Source organism: Gekko japonicus, unplaced genomic scaffold (genome assembly GCF_001447785.1).
Source record: "Gekko japonicus isolate JY-2015 unplaced genomic scaffold, Gekko_japonicus_V1.1 scaffold57, whole genome shotgun sequence".
NCBI lineage: Eukaryota > Metazoa > Chordata > Lepidosauria > Squamata > Gekkonidae > Gekko > Gekko japonicus.
This window is the reverse complement of record NW_015160208.1, coordinates 1829521-1845380: the sequence shown is the minus strand read 5'-3', so window position 1 is coordinate 1845380 and position 15860 is coordinate 1829521.

Here is a 15860-nt window from a genome sequence, read left to right as displayed (position 1 = left end):
ATACAGCCTAGTGAGATTGAGGACGACAAAAATGGAAAAAAAGAGAAAAAGAAACAGCAGTTGAGATTTAAAACAGAGTCACAAATACGTACAAGACTCCAAATAAAAAAAATAGTTGCAAAAGACAAGAAATAAGATGGCGGGAAAATTAAACCTAATATCTATAAACGTAAATGGATTAAATTGCCCACAAAAAAGAAGAAGAGTGCTATATCAAATTAGTAAAATGCGCTCCGACATTACGTGTTTACAAGAAACACACATAAAGGAAGACCATACAAAATATTTAGAATATAAAAAATTAGGTATTCCGTTTATAGCATCTGATAAAGTCAAAAAAAGGGGAGTGGTAATTTATGCAAAAGGAAAGCTACTCCCGGAATTAATTTATAAGTCTAAAGATGGTAGAATAATAGTTATAAAGATAAATAGAAATGGAAGAACTACATGGATTGCAAACATATACGCACCAAATCAGAATCAAGAAAATTTCTTTAAAGAATTAAAGGAAGTCTTAACCAAAGATAATCCCGAAGAGATATGTATTGCAGGAGACTTTAATGGTGTCTTTGATCCTATAGAAGATAGAAAGAAAACCAGAAAAACGCTTAAAGCAGGAGTAACACTTCCAAAGACTTTCTTATTAACAGCAGAAGAATTAAGCATGATAGATATATGGAGGACAAGGAACCCAGGAAAAAGGGATTACACCTACTTTTCTGCAAGACATGACTCGTGGTCTAGAATTGACATGGTGTGGATAACTATAGGTATGGCGAAGGATGTGCTAGAAACCGAAATTCTCCCTAACACATTTGCAGATCATAACCCAATGTGGTTAACACTACAGGAAACACAAAAAAAACCAAGATGGAGATTAAATACTGGAATGCTAAGAGATAAAAAATTTGTAAGAGAAATCAAGAAAGAAATAAAGGAATTTATAAATACTAATAGAACAGAAAATATGCCGTTATCTATCATTTGGGACACTCTGAAAGCAGTCGTGAGAGGCATATTTATAAGATACCAAGCATGGAAAGGAAAGCTAAAACGTGAAAATCTCAAAAAACTGACAAAAGAGCTGAAAGTGGAAGAAGCAAAAGGGAAAACCAAAGGAGTTGTGGAGGAAACAAAAATTAAGATAAAACACATCCAACACCAAATAAACTTAATATTAACACAGGAAATAGCTAACCAAATTGAATATACCAAAGCGTATTATTTTGAGAACGCGAACAAACCAACACGCTGGTTAGCCTACAAACTTAGGAAAGAGAAAGAAAAAAGAACTATCGCGAGTTTAAAGAATGTAAACCAAGAAATAAAACACAATCACCAAGATCTGAAAAATATTGTCGAAGACTTCTATAAAAAACTTTATAGCCAATCAGCGACAGACAAGAAGGAAATTAAAGAATTCCTTGAAAATCATAATACAAAGAAATTCAACGAAGAACAAAGAAAAATTCTAAATGAACCATTCACAACCTGTGATATTGTAGAGGCGATTAAAAAACAAAAGAAGAAGAAAACTCCAGGACCAGATGGCATTCCGGCAGAAGTTTATCAAAAATTAGAGCATGAAATAAACCCAATATTTAAAGATATGATCCAAAATGCGATGAAAACAGGAGATTTACCCACATCATGGAATGAAGCATTAATATCTTTAATTCCCAAACCAAAGACAGAAGTAAATGAGATAAAAAACTATAGGCCTATATCACTCCTAAACGTGGATTACAAGATCTTTGCAACAATATTAGCATCAAGGTTAAAAAAAGTACTAACACAAGTAATAAACAGAGACCAATCAGGATTCCTACCAAAACGTCAAATAAAGAACAATTTGAGAATAATAGTGGATATAATAGAGTATTATGAACAACACCCAGGAAGTCAAATGGCAATGGTTTTTCTAGATGCAGAAAAAGCATTTGACAACGTAAACTGGGACTTCTTGAAAAACAAGTTAAAGCAATGGGAGTGTGGCGACAATTTCCAGACTTTGATAAATGCCATATATAAAGAACAATGGGCAAGGATAATTGTGAATGGAGATTTAACACAAAATGTTCCGATACAGAAGGGAACAAGACAAGGCTGCCCACTCTCTCCTTTACTATTCATATTCGGTATTGAAACTTTAAATGACATGGTGAGGGATAACATAGAAATAACAGGTCTCAAGATAAAAGGTGAACAATATAAACTTCTAGCATTTGCGGATGATCTGGTGTTTATTCTGGAGGACCCCAAAACTTCGATTGGACATTTACTCAATACTATAAAAATATATGGGGAAAAAGCAGGTCTCAAAATAAATTTAGGAAAGACGAAAATAATAACAAAAAATTGTAATAAAACAGAGGTAGAAAACCTGTACCGGATATCCAATATAGAAGTGGTAAAAAAGGTAAAATATCTAGGCATTAACATTACAAATAACAATCTGAACCTCTATGATAATAACTACAAAGTACTTCTAGAGGAGATCAAGAAAGATCTTGAAAAATGGCAAGATCTACACATCTCATTGTTGGGAAGAATAGCTACTATCAAAATGAGCATCCTCCCGAGATTTTTATTCTTTGCGCAATGTATCCCGGTCTTGAAAAATGAAAACTTTTTTGAAGAACTAGATCGCATGACAAGAAGATTCGTATGGCAAGGTAAAAAAGCGCGAATAAGATGGAAATTTTTGAAAGATAGAAAAGAAAGAGGAGGATGCGGTATGCCAGACTGGAAGATTTACTATCAAGCAGCAGCAATGGGATGGATACGGGAATGGATACTCTTAGAAGATAAAAAACTACTACAACTAGAGGGCCATGATCTGTATATGGGTTGGCACGCCTACATTTGGTACGATAAGGAAAAAGTGCATAAAAACTTCAATAACCATATTATAAGAGGGGCATTGATTAAGATTTGGAAGAAAATTAAAGAAAAAATGTACAAAGAAGTACCAATGTGGGTGTCACCACTCGAAGCCTTTATATTGCCAGCTTTACTAACAGAGGGAAAAAAAGCAACCTATGAAAAGTTATTAACCAAAGAAAAAGAATTAAAAACATTAGAGAACCTACAAGAAATGAATATAAACTTGACAAGTTGGGAGAGAACAATAATACAATCAAGATTTGCTAAGGACAAAAAAACAAAATTTAATGACTCAATGTTAGAACTAGACAACGATAAAACCCTGCATGAACACCTGGGAACAAAATGTAGGCTACACAATAAAAACGCAAGAATGGGAAAAAATGTGGGAAACGAAAAAATTAGTAAGAGCCACACCATACAAAGAGAATATCCTAAAAATGTTTTACAGGTGGCACTGGTCACCGGATAAAATAACAAAATGTTATAAAAATGTCTCGGATACATGCTGGAGATGTAATAATAACGTAGGAACATACTATCATATCTGGTGGAGGTGTGACAAAATAGTAAAATTTTGGAAAATGGTAAAATATTTGATAAAAGAAATTGTAGGAATAGATCTGCAGCTTAAACCGGAAAGTTACTTGCTTAATATCTTGCCAGATATAGTAAATACAGATGATAAATGTATTGTGTTATATATCCTCACGTTAAGCAGAATTCTGATAGCGAAAAAATGGAAATCAGATTTACTACCTAAAAAAGAAGAAATAATGGAAAAAATATTCGAAATAGCAGAAATGGACAGATTAAATATGATATTAGCAGAGAGAGATGATAACGCTTATAAGAAAAGATGGTTTAAAGTGTATAAATGGTTTGAAAAAAATGTAGAATGAACACTCCGAAACTGATTTGTACAATGGGAATGTACTTGGATTTTTATTTTTTGTTTGTTTGTTTGTTGGAAAAAGTATAAATAAATTCTTTAAAAAAAAAAAAATTCCATGTGGGTCACCAGGCCAGATTGTTTCGGAGCCTCAGGCACTAAAAGGGGGGCTTCCCCATAGATGCAGGATTGATGGACTATCAAAACAGTTCTTAAGAGTTGTCGTTGGTCTGGCAGTATACTACAAGTTCCTGGGAAATAGTTCAGAGCTGAGTGTAGGTGTAGGAGGATGGAAAATCTTGGGTACAAACTGCTGCCCCCTGTGAAACGCAGGCACAGTACAGGACAAGCACCCAGGTTGTCTGAAGCTGTTTAAGATTAATTGACATGGTACTTAGTTATGTCTTTAGTGGTAGCGGTTACCATAGGAATTGTAAATGAGCTTTGTCTGTTGCACCTGTTCCAATCAACTGCAATGACTTACTAAATTAATGTTTATTTTAAACAGTAAGCCTTCCTAGCAATTTACATTAGTTAGGTCATTATGAGTTTGCTGTTCAGGATGGTAATAGCATTGTGCTGTCCAGTAGCTTGTGGCTGTTGCCCTAAATCTGTAGCAGCTGGATTGGATCCCAATGATAATCTCTGCCAACAGGAAGTACTTCCATTAGAGACATGTCACTTCCCTGCCTCTCTCCTCCTCCTGCAGCCCACTGATCTCCCCAAACAGCTACTCCTGGAGAACACAGGGGCCCCAAAGTGCATCAGGAGTCTGCAGTGGGAGGGAGGATTCAGCAAAAATCAACCCACCCTTTCCATTAGCAAAAATTATCACCTGGTACCAAGCCACTGTAGGTATTGTTCTGCCCAGCTATGCACTCAAGTTCCAATATATGTTAGCATCATGAGTGACCTTCCTTATTTTAATCATTCCTGACCCATCGTTCTGCCAGTGCCCCCCCCTCCCGTCTTGGCCCATAAACCGTTATCCAATCAGTCCCTTTTCACAGCTTTTCCAATACCCCTTACTTGTTAGCTCAGTCCCACTGATACAGAAATACAGCAGTATTTGACTTCTATTTAAACCCAGCAGATTCATACCAAAGGAGTCCAAGAGAAATTAAAATGCTCAGTGCTTCAGATTATGGGCTGATATATATTGCAAGGTTAAAAGGTGTCCCAATTGTTAGCGTGGAGCTATTAGGCACTCAGCTTGAGGATCACCTACCCACTAATAGCCAACTTGTTGGGGGGACGGTGTTAATTGACTAATCCAGCCTTTTGGAGCCAGCAGCCAGCTTCTGTAGTGCATAGGATAGATTTGGGGTGGGGACTAAGTGGCTTGGAGCTAGCCAGTGTTTTGACCTAACTTGGTCTGTCTTCAGCTCCACCTTGGAAATGTACTACAACTTCGTAGTTTCCTGTCAGACCGAGCCTTGAGAGAGGCAAGGGCCATACCACTGCTGTCACGAAACGTTTAAATAAAGACAAGGATTCCACTGTTTTCATGGCTAAGAAAATGTGCTAAGACATTACCGTATGTTGTCGAAGGCTTTCACGGCCAGAGTTCATCAGTTGTTATAGATTTTCCGGGCTGTAGGGCCGTGGTCTTGGCATTATAGTACCTGACAGTGACACAGGGAGTACTCCATCTTTCTGTGTTTTACCTCTGAGGATGCCAGTCACAGCTGCTGGCGAAACATTAGGTACTACAATGCCAAGACCACGGCCATACAGGCGGGAAAATCTACAACAACTAACGTGCTAAGATAGTCCCACACACCTGGCGGTGGGCCAAAGTTTGGAACAGTAGCTGGATACAGCAGGACTTAATACTCTATTCTAATACAGACTTCCTATATAACTTCACTCAGGGTTGCTCTAAGCTTTGGTTATACATCTGTGAAATAGAGGCCTTTTGTATCTTCCAGGGGTTGATTCTCAGATACACTATCCATTTGGTCTGGATAGATACTTACTTTCTGGGATTTTCATATCACAGCATGATTAATATGTATTTCAGACACAGACGGTTGCAAGCTTAAGAAACAACAAAGGTATTTTGCTGTGCTTTTAGCTTGAAGTATACTAAATCCTGACCTGAATGGTCCAGGCTATCCCGATCTCGTCAGATCTCAGAAGCTAAGCAGGGCTGGCCTTGGCTAATATTTGGAAGGGCGACCTCCAAGGAAAACCAGGATTGTGACAGGGGAAGTGAGCAAGGGCAAACCACCTCTGAAATTTCTCTTGCCTCAAAAACAAACCTAGCTTGCCACCTAGTGGTGCATAATGCTAAAGAGCTAGAATTTCTGGTTGCCAGACAATCTTAGGATCTCCTGGCTATACTACACACAATGTCATACGATAATTATTATTTCATTATTATTATCCTGATGTCCAATGGATTTTTGACTGTATGGTTTCAAACATACAGTGGTCTCTGAGTAGGAGAATGCCTGAACACTGCTTTGAAGAATGTTTCTGTGGTAAAACACAATTCTCCCAGTGATAGGTACCAATTTAAGAGGGAATTGTCTCTGGATGTGAACACTTTTAGACCTTCTTGTATCCTGTTTATAGCCCATTGTGTCCTATTTGCTCTCCTGTCTTCCCCTCCTCCTCCTCCTTAAATAACATTCACATAAGGAAATGTTTTGCAAGCAAAATTATAAATCCTAGTTCTTAAGGTCAGTTCTCTCGTGTCAAAAATGCTGCCTGACAGCAAGACCAAGTTTATGCTGTACAAACCTGTGGCTCAGGTGACACTGGATGTGTGCAGGTACCCTACCTTTTATGAGTCACCCAAACTGCATACTTTTCTTTTATTTTTAAGCATTGCTCTGCAGACTCTAGAAATGTGCTGGTTATTTAAAAGAAAGTTGGGATTCTCTCAAATGTTACCTTTCAGATTGTGAGTGTTGTCAACTTTGACATTATAGCCTAGAGAAAATTGCTACTAAATTTAGTATAGCCCATTAAGTGGCTTTACCTGAAGATGCAGCATCATGTTGCACCATAAGAATCTACCAGAGTTTGTGCAAGAGGAAAATCTGCTGCATAATATAGTACACATGCACAAGCTGTTCTGCACAGCTAAATGTTCTCCTGAACGATTCATAGTGCTTGTAACATATCCACAGGCATGAAGAAGTGCCAGCCTCCCCCAAATTTCAGCCATTGCTCCTTTTCAAAGCAGGAGTTTGGTTTGGTTAAACAGGGCTGTGAATAAATTAAAGGGAGATTTGGGGCATCATTATTGACTGCTTCTATGAGTTCACCTTCTGTGTAAGCAGCCGTTTCCACAGGTAAAACGTGCCTATAACATCTGCATCAGTTCTAAGTAACAATGGGGTACCTGTTGCTTATATATATATATATATACACATATATATACATATATACATATATATACACAAACACACACACACACACAAACTCCTGGTAATAGTTTTGAATTTGGAATGAATGTACCCTCTGTTGCATAGAAAAGAAAGATTTTCTTTCCTATTGCAATTATTGTCAGCCACCTCTGATTATTTTTATCCCATAATTGCAGTTTTTCTCAGTTTTGAAGGCTAATATTAAAACTTCATTATAAAATCATAACTGTTGAATTCCTTTTTAAGTTTCTTCACCCACTAACGCTCAGTTACAGAGAAACTGAAAATCGTAATTGCATCCAAGCTGTTTCACTGGCCCTCTTTCTGGGCCTATTCTTTCCATCACTACCTGGAGCACTCAGATGCACCATGTGTCTACCACTAGAAAGAATACAAAGAACAACGGTTGAAGTCTCCCAATAATCTGCATATTACATCAGCATAGACTCCGGAAAGCAGGACTTGGAATCAAATCAGACCTTTGAAGGGAAAGCGTGCCAGATCACAACAGACCAGCCGAAGTCTCCATACATTGATGGAGACTTGCAGGATGGGAAACATGGCCACTTCTTCTGATGTGGCTCAAGATTAAATACTAACAAACTCCATTGTGAAAAATTCATTATTTGTGGACTGATAACCCAGCCTGGAACTTTCCTACCAACCTGAACTGGTTGCATACCACCCTGCTTCCCAAATCCAGAGAAGTGTAGTTAGGTTAATTTGATTACACATCTCTTCTCCTCAAAGGATGGCCATCTACAGATGATCAAGAAAGCGGACACTATTTGCATATGGATATTTACATGAATACATGCTGATTTACACATTGGTTTTATAATTTAAATAGAAATATAATACAGGACAGGGACAGCTCTGCCTGCTATCCAGGTGCTAAGTGTTGATGGGGAGCTCTTCAAGGCCAATTCCAGGGAGCTCTTGGTCCTCTGTGGCTGTTCAGGAATCAAACCCCCACAGCCACTTCAGTTGATTTTATGGGACAGAAGCAAACCCAGACATTTCAGAGGAATATCACCTGGAAAAGAAGATATCCTCAAACTACAATTGTCATGGTTCCTCAAGAAGGTGGAATAGCCATCAAACCATTTGAAGCCTATTGTTCAAATATACCCTCACTCCTCGTTTTTAATATTTGTGGGCTGTAGCACACTTGGCTTAGGGTTGCCAGCTGCCTGGGGGGAAATATTCTGTTCCTTTAATGGAGTCTTAACAGTATGTTCTTCACCAGAGAGCCTTCCAGTCTAGGGAGTTTCACTGCCATCATGTTGCCCATACAAAGTTTCTCAGTTCACACATGCAGTAGATATTCCACATAGCACAGTGTAATTCAGTCAAAGACTGCAGCAACTACCAGACCACTGAATTAATTTCTCACGCAAATAAAGTGATACTCAAAATTTTACATATATGGAATAAGAAATGTCAAATGCTGAAGCTGGATTCAAAAAAGGAAGAGGCACTAGAGATCATATTGCAAATTTACATTGGTTATTGGAGTATACCAGAGAATTTCAGAAGAAAATCAGTTTGTGTTTTATAGATTACAACAAAGTTTTTGACTGGTTAGATCATGAAAAACAATGGTTGGTTTAAAAAGAAATAGGTGTACCACAACATCGGGTTATTTTGTTATGCAATCTGTGCTCTGGACAAGAGGCTACTGCTAGGACAGAATATGGAGAAACAGAATGGTTTCCAGTTGGCAGAGGTGTCAGACAAGGATGTATTTTGTTTCCCTGTCTCTTTAATCTATACACAGATTATATAAGGAAAGCTGGATTACATTTAGATAAAGGTGGAGTGAAAAATTGGTAGAAGGCACAGTAACAAATTGTGATGTGCTGATGACGCCACATTACTGGAAGAAAATAATGAAGGCTTGAAATGACTTCTGATGAAGATTAAATCGGAAAGTGCCAAAACAGGATTACAGATTAACATTGAGAACTCAAAAGTAAGGACTACTGAGGAATTCAACAACTTGAAAGTTAACGGTGAAGAAATTGACATTGTTAAAGATTTTCTAATCCTTGGCTCCACCATCAACCAAAAGGGAGACTGCAACCAAGAAATCAGAAGATTGAGACTGGGAAGGGCAGCCATGAAGGAGCTAGAAAAGATCCTTAAGTGTAAGGATGTGTCACTGGTGATCAAGATGAAGATAACTCATACCATAGTATTCCCCATTACTATGTCTGGGTGTGAAAGTTGGATAGTGAAGAAAGCTGACAGGAAGAAAGTTTATTCATTGGAAATGTGTGTTGGATGAGAGTTTTACAGATGCCATGGACTGCCAAAAAGGCAAATAAGTAGGTCTTAGATCAAATCAAGCCTGAACTCTCCCTACGAGCTAAAAATGACTAAACTGAATCTATTGTACTTTGGTCAAATTATGAAAAGACAGGAGTTACTGGAAAAGACAATAATGCTAGGAGAAGTTGAAGGCAGCAAGAAAAGAGGAAGACCCAAAATGGATTGACTCAATGAAGAAAATCACAGCCCTCAGTTTGCAAGACCTGAATAAGGCTGTTAATGATAGGATACTTTGGAGGTCATTAATTCACACGGTCACCATAAGTCGGAAGCAACTTGACATTAACACGCACACAATCCAATATTACCAGTGTTTTCCTTTTCACACCAAGTGTGCATTACCACCATCCCTCCCTCTGTTCAGTCAGTTAGCCTTTATTGGCATAAAACAATATCTGAAAAGAGGATTACTATAAGAAAATATACATATAAAACCATACATATAAAACCAAGTATTTTGCAAACTACATAATATTGCATAATGTTACATAAAACAATTTGTTACAAAGTGTTGCTAATTTTGATAGTTTTTCCTGACGTAGCTTTATCGCTGATTGTAAAAACATGGCTACCTTCACTGATATTTCAGTAGCGGAGTCATTCAGAAGACGGTGCACTTTTAAAGCATCAGGAAGGTCTGTCATGTTGGCTAAAATAGAGTTTAAATATCTAAAACGTATATCTACATCAAATTGGCAGTGCAAACAGATATGTGAAACTGTCTCAATGCATCCAGAGTTACAATGGCAAAGTCTAGCCATATATGCTATATTATTATATCTCCCATGCAAGATTGCTGATGGTAGTGCATTGAATCTTGCTAGTGAAAAGGCTCTGCACTGTTGTGGTGCTTGTATTTCAGATAGGTATGGGGTCATTCGGCCTACCGTGAAGGGAATCTGAAAGTTCAGAGGGCAGCAAGATTTGTTGGCTAAACTGTATAGCCTTTGTATTTTAATGTCAAGGACTCTGCGTTGAATCATCAGAAAAGCACCCATAAAAGGGAGCATAAGCAGTGAGTCCAAAGAGATGCCCATGGCAGTTATTTTGTTCTCAATGTGTGGTAGTCAGTTAGACATGTTTGACTCTGTGAGCATTTGTTGTGTAAGGCTCCCTTGGTCTACATTGTAATGTAAACGCAGCCAATATTTAACTGTCACTAGCCACACACCAGATTCCACAGAATTTAACCCAGTTTCTAAACACAAGGCTGCATAAGGTACACAGAGCAGCATTCCCATGATCTTTCGAAGAAATTTAGATTGAACATGTTCTATTGTGCCATTAAGTGCACTTATTCATACTGGAATACCATACATGAGTCTGGGGATTACTTTGGCCTTGAAGACTTTTAATGTTGTTCTCTCACCTGTGTTGTGAATACCCACCTACCCTCTTTTCCCTTTTTAAAAATGTTGGGTGCATGAGTAGTGCTTGGAATGGCACAATAACACAAGCCTTTTTAAAAGGCCTTCCGTGTATTTACATAGCTCTGCCTAGAATTGAAGAACTTCCAAAATGAAAGGGTTAATAATTATTTTCATGTTTATTTCTATGTAGGGATCCCACCGGGCACGCTGGGGGCGGGGCCAAGGCCATACAAGGGAAAACTCTATGGTTTTCCCTTGTATGGCCGTGGCCCCGCCCTCAGCGTGCCTGGCGTCCTCCCATCACTTCCGGGTGACATGCGTGCAGCGCACGCGTGCACAAGACGCCGGCCGGGAGCCTCCCGCTCCCGGCGAAGATAGACTTGGCAACCCTATTTCTATGGGAAGGAAGAGATTTCTTCCTACCCACAGCTCCTGTGTTCCTGTCACTTCACTGACTCCAATTAAAAGAGACAGGAAAAACCAGTTTTTTTTTCCCCAGTAGAATGGAGGAGAGATATTCTTTCAAAGTGATAAAATAGGAAGAGCTGTATTTCAGATAAAATTTATTATTTCTAGAAAAGGTAAATAAAACCATTGGTACCCTTCCAAATTTTAGCTGTTCAGGATGGGAGGGGATTCAGCCAGGAACTGTGAAATTGTACCTACTGTTTGCATTTAAAGCCTGCTTTAGAAGATATACTTTGTGAACCACTGTGTTACTTACAGTGGCATCCTAAGCAGAGTTACACCTTCTAAGTCCACAGAACTCTATGGGCTTAGAGGGGTATAACTTGTTTTAGGCTGGCCACTGAACTGTGTGGAAAACTTTTTGTTTGGATTGCTTTCAGAAATGGTTGTTTTGGAGTACATTGAATCTTGGCACCTCATGTATTCTTGGATATGTGGCGATAGTGACACCCCTTGGCTGTCTGTCATCTACACAGAACATCTGGTGTCTCTTTTATACACTATTCTTGGAGAGAGTGAGAGGGAAAGGGGGGTAGCTGCCATAAGCTAATCAGCCTCTAACCAGTTTCCAGTATTTAAACGTTTGCACTTCTTCCGGCAGAGATAGATCTCTACAGACAATACATTTGGGGTGGGGGAGGGGAGGCTGGCTTGACATCTGAAAATTTTTACTCCCTTCACATAATGAATTTGGAGCAGGCCTTTCATCTCAAAATATGTAAAGGCTCAAATAAGGAAAGGCACTTTTAAGGCATGCTGGACTCAGATTGGGATGCTAGTCTGCTTTTTTTGGTAACATGCAAACAAACACAAAATGTGCTGTTCGAGAAGAACATTGGTGCAGTTAAAAAATTCAATCCATGCAAAAATTGTCTTATGTTAGTGGGTGTAAAAAGTGATTAGTAACAATTTGAAAAGTGGAGTGAGAAATCCAGACTCCTCCAGAGCCCTGTGCCCCAATTGAGAGTTCTTGCGACCTACAAAAAGCAGGTAGTGACAAGTTAAAACGAACAGGGAGCAAAACTCTCCATGTGCTTAAGGTACTGCTACTTTCTTCTCTCTGTTGTGGTGTATGGAATATGTGGCAAAAGGATTACTACTTCTTTAAGATTCAGGAAGTGTGTGTTGTACATATTAGATTCCATGTCAAAAATGAAGTCAAATGAGGAGGAAGATCTATGTTTTATTTCAATTAACAAGAAAACAGTTGGACCAAATAGTCCATCCAAAATTGACTACTTTCTTCTCAGCATATTCAGGGAGTATGCTTCAATTAACAGGAAAACAATTGGACCAAATAACTCATCAAAAGTTGACAACTTTCTTCTTTTACTTCTTCTTGAACAAATTCTGAACATATTCAGGAAATACATGATATTTTATACATGGACTTACATCATCAAGAAAACAATATTCAAAAAGCATAATTGGTTATAAAAGACAATGGTCATTTGAATAATAAGCCTCTGATTTGTCAGATGTAAAGAAACATATATCTACGTCAAATCTACGTAAAACCTAAGTGTTTATTTAACCTAACCTAAATGATAATGGGCAAGGATTCTTCATATCCCAAACAAAAGTATTTTTTTTACTGATACGAGACTAAAATCTTCTCTGACCCAGACATTGCAAGGTTTTGCCCTTAAGAACGACAGAATCATGAACTTTGTACCTATTATGTCGTCTGCTAACAATATCAGACCTACAAGAGGAAAGTCTTCTATATAACAGGCATTTCTAACATCCTAATAAAATGTTATTTAAGAATAGATCTATAAAAACCAGAGAAATATGAATAATCAAAAAAGGGAAAAATCTTTATAGTCCCATCTCTACTACATGTGCTTGCACACAAAAGCTTATACCTTAAATTAGACTTTGTTGGTCTTAAAGGTGCCACTGGACTCAAACTTTGTTCTGTGACTTCTTTAAGAGTTGACATGGGTTGCTCAGATCTGATATGGACTGTGTACCAAGACGGGTGTAAGTTAAGACCTGCTGTAGTATATCCTGTTAAGTCTCTTTCTTGTTTTCATTTTTTTATATCTCTCACTCTAAAGTGTTACACCTGGATCCATGAAATGTTCCTTCTTAGTTTGGTGTAGGGGTTAAGTGTGAGGACTCTAATCTGGGAGAACCGGGTTTGATTCCCCACTCCTCCACCTGCACCTGGCTGGATGACCTTGGGCAAGCCGTAGTTCTGATAAGAGCTGTTCTTGAAAAAGAGCAGTTTCTGTCAAGAGCTCTCTCAGCCCCACCTACCTCACAGGGTGTCTGTTGTGGGGAGGGGAAGGGAAAGGGGTTTTGTAAGCCGCTCTGAGACACCTTTGGGTAGTGAAGGGCGGGGTATAAATCCCAATCTCCTCTTCTCTTCTCCTTCTTAGACAGGGTTGCCAACCTCCAGGTGGGCCTGGAGATCTCCTGGAATTACAACTGAGTTCCAGATTACACAGATCGGTTCCTCTGGAGAACGTGGCTGCTTGGGAGGGTGGTGGGCTCTATGGCACTATAACCTGTTGAGCTCTCTCCCTCCCCAAGCCCCACCCTCCCCAAGCTCCATCCCCAAATCTCCAGGAACTTCCTGACCCAGAGTTGTGTTAGGCCAAGACCCCCTCCCCTTTGGAAGGACAAGCTTGGTACCTATAAGCAGGTGACACAAGCAACCTTCCCTCTCTTAGCATCTCACAGGGTCACTCATTCAAGACTCATCCCTGGTCTGCAAATGCAGTCACATGGAATGTGTGCCATCGAATATTGACCACAGGCCTGTCTGAAAAACTGATCCTAATAGGCTTCCCAAGTCCCACCGGGAGGCGGGGAAACCCCCACCCCAGAGGCCCATTCCCCAGCGGCACCGGATCAGGCCCCGGGGGGAACTCCTCCCCAATGTGCGCGTCACCTGGGAGTGACGTGACGACGACGGGGACGCTGGGGGCGGGGCCACGGCAATCTGAGGGAAAACTCTATGGTTTCCCCTTGTATGGCCGTGGCCCCGCCCCCAACATCCCCGGCGGCGTCACGTCACTTCCGGCGCGCACCAGATGCCGGCTGGGAGCCCCCCGCTCCCGGCGAAGATCGACTTGGCAACCCTAGATCCTAAAGGTGCAAATGTCTGGTTTTTGGCAGTTCTCTTCCCTCTTTAAATCCATCCGTGTCAAAGGTTTTCTCAGAAAAGGACAATATTTTCTCAGAAAAGGACAGTAAATCTAACCAACTTCCTACCTTGCCTGACCTTTCACTACCTGGCCATCCTAAGTAAAAACCTAGTAGAAACCATTTTAATCCCATTATCCTTCGTATGATAGTTGTTTTGTCCTTGCAATTAGGGCTCACCAAACACAATAGACATTTCATATAAATGTTACATTGTACTTGCAACTCCTGGGAACATTATAATGCTTCCTGGCTCAAACAACATTGTTTCATTCACACCATCACAGCATTGTTCTAGGAGCAACCACATCATGCTCCAAGAGGTATAAACAGACATGCTTTGTTCAGTAATGTGTGTGTGTATCTGGACACCCCTAATTTACACCCCCAACAAAAAGGTTGGGTACCCTGCTTGGAGTGAGATGCTGGTTCGTTTTACTCGACTTCCTTCTCGGAACTTTGTTCCTTGGATAGATAAATATAGCCCCATAGAATAAGTTCCCTTATTTGTCTCTATAAGCTACCACCTTTATTTTCTGAACTTGCATGTGTGTTCATAGAGTTCTCTTCAATTAATAAGTTTTGATTTTATTCTTCAATTCTCTTTAATAAAAACCATTTCATTAATCACAGCCAGGATCTTGAGAGTTCTACTGAGGGGGAAATCCCTGTAAATATAGGTGGAGATCCTTCTTGATTACCCCCTCTTGATTTGCTTGGGTTTTCCAGGCTAATTCCCCAACAAACTCAGGAAACCCTCACAACCACTTTGGGTAACAGTTGGCAAGTTTATTCTCAAACCACAAGTCCTCAGCAGTGATCATGATTATAACAGGAAGTGTGTCATTTCAAGAAACAAACAGGCAGCCCCCAATCAATAGAACAACTCACCAATGCAAGTAAAGGAAAAGAACTGTGTATGCTAGAGAATCACCCTGCCAACAAAAGTCCGCATGGTCGAAGCAATGGTATTCCCAGTAGTCATGTATGGCTGTGAGAGTTGGACCATAAGGAAGGCCGAGCGCCGAAGAATAGATTCTTTTGAACTATGGTGCTGGAGAAGACTCTTGAGAGTCCCTTGGACTGCAAGAAGATCAAATCAGTGAATCCTAAAAGAAATCAGCCCTGACTGTTCCCTGGAAGGCCAGATAATGAAACTGAAGTTCAAATACTTTGGCCACCAAATGAGAAGGGAGCACTCACTGGAGAAGACCCTGACGCTGGGAAAGATTGAAGGTCAAAGAAGACGGGGACGGCAAAGGATGAGATGGTTAGACAGTGTCATAGATGCAACGAACATGAAGTTGAGCAAACTTCAGAGGATGGCGGAAGACCGGAAGGCCTGGCGTGATCTGGTCCATGGGATCGCGAAGA